Source organism: Mytilus californianus, unplaced genomic scaffold, assembly GCF_021869535.1.
Source record: "Mytilus californianus isolate M0D057914Y unplaced genomic scaffold, xbMytCali1.0.p SCAF_4, whole genome shotgun sequence".
In the NCBI taxonomy this organism is placed as follows: Eukaryota; Metazoa; Mollusca; class Bivalvia; order Mytilida; family Mytilidae; genus Mytilus; species Mytilus californianus.
Window position 1 is genome coordinate 69,350,667 of NW_026262690.1, and position 6,421 is coordinate 69,357,087.

Sequence of the window (6,421 nt, forward strand, 5' to 3'; positions counted from 1 at the left end):
GACTCTATATCTTAACCGCTAGTTGTGCGTCTTTATGCTCTACACATTACACCATCATTGCTAGACTTTACATCTCTAGCGCCAGACGATACATCCTCAGTGCTAGATTTTATAGCCCTTGTTCTGGACATTATAGCTTCTGAGCTAACCTTTACGTATAAAAATAAAAAAAATGTGGTATGATTGCCAATGAGACAACTCGCCACAAGAGACCAAATGATATAGAAATTAACAACTATAGGTCACCGTACGGCATACAATGAGCAAAAGCTTTACTGCATTGTCAGCTATAAAATATTTCAAATAATTCAAACGAGAAAACTAACGGCCTCATTCATGAACAAATTAATGAACGAAAAACAAATATGATATACAGCAACAAACGACAACCACTGAATTACAGGCTCTTTACTTTGGACAAGCACGTACAGAATGGCGCCAACCCTCCTCTAACCTGGGACAGTGGTGTAACAGTACAACATAGGAACAAACTATAAAAATCAGTTGAAAAGGGCTCAACTCATCAGATCGGTACAAAGCAGAAATACATCTTACAAAAACGCAGACCGGACATGGCAGGGTACTCATACATCCCCACAACAAAAAAGACAATAAGTACAGATCTGAGAGTACTCACAGTTACTGGCAGTTCAAAGCCGATTACAACTAATAAAAAAAATCATGCATCTAAGACTAAAAAGTACACATCCAACATCCAATGCATTTAGTGTAAAGACGTCATTAACAGTCAGAGAAAAGCATGACATTGTGCAATGCGAATACGGGTGTCGGCAGATTGAAGAGCCATGGATATGCATATGCATATAAAAGATAATTTAGTTTGATTTTGATTTACTCAGGGGTGGATTCAGGCGGGGGCGTGGCGGGCGTGCACCCCCCTAAAATTTGCAAAGCATGTGTTGTCCTCAGCTTAATAAAGAATATTTCGGTAATTTTACCTCAAAAAAATTTAAGTTTGCGCCCCCTAACCTTAAATCCTGGATCCGCTCCTGTTACTGATAATAAAATCAATATTAATATTAATACCAATTAGAACAATAATCAAAGATATAATTACAGTGTTGAATTGGTAACCTTTTAGAATAAGTTTATTTAAAGGATCGATAAGTTTACCCGGATCGTACATGATCTAAATTTCCGGGCTCCGTAAACAACATCTCCGTAAAAATTAGGATGTGCTATCCCTTTTAAAATAGGTTTTCTACAGGTAAAACCAAACTTCATATATAGTTTACATCTTCAGCCCTAAAAGTTACCCTCAAAAGCTAAACTTTAAAAGCAACAAATTGTCTGTAGTTATAGAGAACAAAATTAAATATATGTTTCTTCATACTATAGAGGCCAGAAGGAGTTAATTCCGCATGAAATTACTTTCGGTTTCATCAAGTAATATGAAATAATTTGATCAGGCAGGGTTGAAATTTAGTAAGGTTAAAGCTTGTCCACCATCGCTGGACAGCACAGACATTCCATTTTTTTTCTTATATTACAAGAGAAAATGAATAAAATAACCAGAGCTGAATCTGATTCAAGAATGATTGACTATTTTGTTGCAAATAATTTCCACACATTACTTTAGTCACGATTGTTCATATTTTCTTATGAGTTTCAGTTAGGAACACACGAATTGTGGAAAGTTAGAAACAGACGAGATAAAAAAAATCAATATAAGGGAAACCACTCTAAATGTCTTGTGATAAAATTGCACCAGGATAGGGTCGATAAGATAAGTCAACAATAAATATCAAAATGAAAGGAAAAAAAAGTAAATAAACATCAAGACGTGTCATCAGTCTGAGAAACAAGCGATTGGTTTACATTATTCTGTCCCTTAAATCTCTTTTTACTGGAATGTGTCACTATTTCCATCTTCATGATTATGATAAGGTCGAAAAAATAAGATAAAATATATGAAAAGGTAACTGATTAAACCTTTGTATCTGAAACTAATCAAATGACGATTTTGTTTACAGATTTAATTAAAACCAGTGTCGAAAATGCATCACATATTTGTAAAATCTATTTATTTCACCATGAAATAGATTAATCATTATATATAGCTATATTTTGTAAAAAAAAATCGTGAAACGGTATGTATTTTTCATATACGAAAAGAGTGGGGTATTGGATATCTCAGCTGCTCAATCCTAGCACAAAAGGATCGAGGTGGCCCCGAGAGTTCATAAATTGATTCTGTTATACTTTTAAATTTAAAGTACACAAGTGAATTTGACTGGGTTTTTTTTTAAAGAATATTTTTATGTAGACCAGTATTCTATTTCACTTTTACTTTGATAATACCTTGTTTTTAATAATTTTAAAACAATGGTTATAGTAAATTGAATATAATAACGGGTGTAAATAAGTGTTACTAAAGGCAAGTTATGAAATGCAGAATACATTAAAACAATCACAACAGACAGTCACACCAATAAAATAGGAAGAAGTGTACTCAATTTCGCGATAGTATTTTAAAAATACACACGTATACAAAGATCATATAAGGTCGTGAAAGGAACATGAAAGAGCATATGATATGACAGCATTTTTCTATTAAAATCAGTAAAGAAAACGCCTTCCGAACAGCGTTTTATTGCTATTCTTCATCTTGATTAAAAGTAATTATTTTGAGTTCCCTGGAGACATCTTGCAGAGAGACAAGACCATAACTAGAAAATTTGGGATTTCATTCTATTTTAAATGTGCTTATTAAAACTATATATATATGGATCTAACAAAGATTTACAGTGGCGCTTAACTGCTGTAGTTTCACTATCAATTAGTTATATAATTGACATAACAAAAACTTCCCACTTAACAAAAAGATAAAATAAAACATGATACGTTTAAATCAAAATTGACTGCAATCAGGGTGAAATAAATGATTCAAATAAGTGACAATGTACCATGAGATTTTTATCAGAAGTACTTGCGGTCATCATGATTAAACCTGGTGATAAATCAATGTCCTTCTGAATTAGCGTATCATATATTATACCTGGTCAGTTGTAAAGTGGTCATAAATCTATGTATTTGGTTTGGTGTAGAAATAAACAAGTATACAAATAAGCATTAAATTCAATCCTAGAAGATTTAATGCCTCTGAATGACGTTCGAACAACCCCGTTAGCATCGTATGATACATTATATATTCAACCTTTTAGTTCATTCATGGTTTTGTATGTGTAAGCAATATATTGCTTGTGTGCACCATCTTCGGTATTAAACTAACAATATCGCTTAACAAGAAAACGTCCTCTTGCACTTTTTAAACTCTAGGACTGGAAAATTGAATTTTACACTACAATTTTAACCTTAAAATGTTTCAGAACCTTGTTTTACTGTCTTTGAGTTCCTCTTGTGATCTCCATACTTTTCCTCTACGGACTTAACTTTCGGGTTGGTATAGTTCTTCTATTATCGTCTTGAGATGTTGATACCGGATTAGGAACGTAGACAATCTATCAAGGACCTTCTGTTAGCTTTCCTGGATCCTCCCAAATTTCCTTACTTGCCCATATCACGCAGATAAGTTATGGCTGAGGAAAGGGTGTTGAGTATTTTTAAGATCTCCTCCACTACCAGCTCTTGTTGATTCTGTGAGAACATTGTTTATTTGTCAGTGAGCATTGGATTGGTTTTCGACAAACATTTCGTAAATGTGAGCAAACTTTTCGGTACCTTATGTTCTTTGTCTTTTTGGTAGGTTTCACTTTGTGTGTGTGTATAGTGACTTTCTGATTAGTCGAGGCTTTTCCAAATGATTTGTATTGTTTGTTCTCATGTTGTGCACTGTCAATGTATGTATTTATATAAAAATAAGGAGATGTGGTATGTTTGCCAATGAGACAACTATCAATCAGAAACCAAATGACGTGGATGTAAACAACCATAAGTTACATTACGGCCTTCATCAATGAATAAAAACTTTTATACCGTGTAATAAAAACACAGTTCAAGTGAGAAAACCAACACCCTTTATGGTAAAAACCAAGTGATAGGGTTAAACCAACATGTTTTACTCCGCCACTCTGTATGTACCTGTCCCAAGTCAGGGGCTTGTAATTCAGTAGTTGTCTTTCGGTGATCAATAGTTGTATATATCCACGTCATTGTTCTCTGGTCGATATGCATCATATCATATCTTTTATTTAAAGGCAATTGGATAGATGCTATCAAAAAGTCAACACTGCACCTTTATTTTTTCAGTGAGGCCGGAGACATCATTCATATAGTGAAATGAAGTAACAGAACAATGCTAGCTTCTATAAAGACATCAGTGTATAAAGTCTGTCTCAAATGAATAAAGGAATAAGTCGGTGAATTTGGTTCGCATAAGAAAGTCAACTGTCTATTGAAAAATACGGGCGAACATATATGCAAATATTACAAATACTATGTCAGTCAGGATATCAAGGCTGAAGCCAAATATATCTATGATATATCAAATTATGATTGTTGACATGTGTTTGTTTGATGTTTTTCTTTGTATCGACCTGATGAATTAAGCCTTTTTCAACTGATTTTTGTAGTATGTTCTTATGTTGTGCTGTTGAACCACTGTCCCAGGTTAGGGGACGGTTGAGCGCTCACAAACATGTTTAAACCCCGTCACATTCTTTATGTGCTTGTCCCAAGTCAGGAGCCTGTATAGTTCAGTGGCTGTCGTTGGTTCATGTCTGTCATATTTGTTTTTCGTAAATTGTTTTGTTATAAATTAGGCCGATAGTTTTCTCAATTGAATTGTTTCATATTTTTCATGTCGGGGCCTTTTATAACCGACTATTCGGTATGGGTTTTTCTCATTGTCGAAGGCCGTACGGTTGTCTATAATAGCTTACATCCACTTCATTTTAAACTTTGGTGGATAGTTGTCTCATTGGCAATCATACCACATCTCCTTATTTCTATATGTAAAAATGAATCCTTATCTGCTTATTTTAGTTGTTAACGTCGACCTTAGACAATAGCTATAATTGTATTAGTCCCATTTAACACTATGGCTAATCCAGGGGTTTTCCAGGGGTTAGACTCGCTTTTTTTCGATTTTCTTTCTTTTCTTTTTAATTTTGTAAACGTTTCATGGTGTTCCGAAGGTTGGATCCCCTTTCAAAATGGCTGGGTGCTCGATTGTAATAGGGGATTGTCCAAGTTAATACGGGATGGTCAAGGGATACAGCACATCTTTACAACGGTCTAATTAAATGCCATTGACCACTGAACTACAGGCTCCTGACTTGGGACAGGCACATAAATAAATATTTTTAATAACATATTTGAATTTACTAGGATAAACATAGCTTGTATGCAAATTTTCGTAAAAAAATCACCATGGGATCAAAACTGTATCGTATGCCCTTAAACATACTTATATCCACATTTAAAGCGAAGAAATAATCCTTAAATATGGAAAAAAATGTGATTCCTCCCTTTCACCAGTAAACCGTAGTCAGTAGGTATCATCTACCGATATTTCTGTTCTTCGTCTGAAAAGAAAACTCTTTACACATGTGGTTAAGTCTTAATTACGCCATTTTGGTCGACTTTGAAATCGTACTATTTCGACTGTTTCTTCAAATCCAGAATGTTTTATCTGTGATACATTTTTTGGTAAATCGGATACTTAATTAATCTTCTTTTTTTATACAAAAGAATCTCTCTAAAGGAATCTGCGACTACTCAGTATAACGCATCAGTGACTACTATAACACATCTGTGTTATTGTAGTCTCAGGTAGGAATTTATAATTCAAATTCCAACTCAAACTCAAATTATTGTATAAACCTATTATCACAAGACGCAAAGACGGGAAAATGAAACATAACTTAGGAAAAAAAAGATATACAATATAACTGCTTTTATTCAGCCTTTCACACACAACTATCTCATACTGATCGGAATTGATTGATCACAACATTATCATAAAATTTACCTATTTGGTTTTGTAATATGAAAAAGATTTCCGTTACTTCTATATTTCTTTTTCTGAATTTCTGAAAGCACGTCATTAAGAGCTATCTTGTCATAATTTATTTAAACATTTTATTTTTTAGGTTTTCTTACTATCTTCACAAAATTGGGTTTTCTATGAACTATGAATTCTTACTAAAATAAATAGACATATACAAGTAATATACATCTGGTAAAATCTTTACAAAATCTGGCAATTTTGAAGAGCTTTGAACGGAGTATCGATATATCTTTAAAAATAGTCAGTGAACCATTATTTATATTTTAGACATTAGCATGGTCAAAGACATATGAACATGTGTATATATGTCTCTGGCATGGTATCCACAGTCACTTCATTTTACCAGAGACATATATACACATCTCTGTGTATATATGTCTCTGATTTTACAATTCTAAATTTAACAATTCTATAGGTTGATTTAGACCT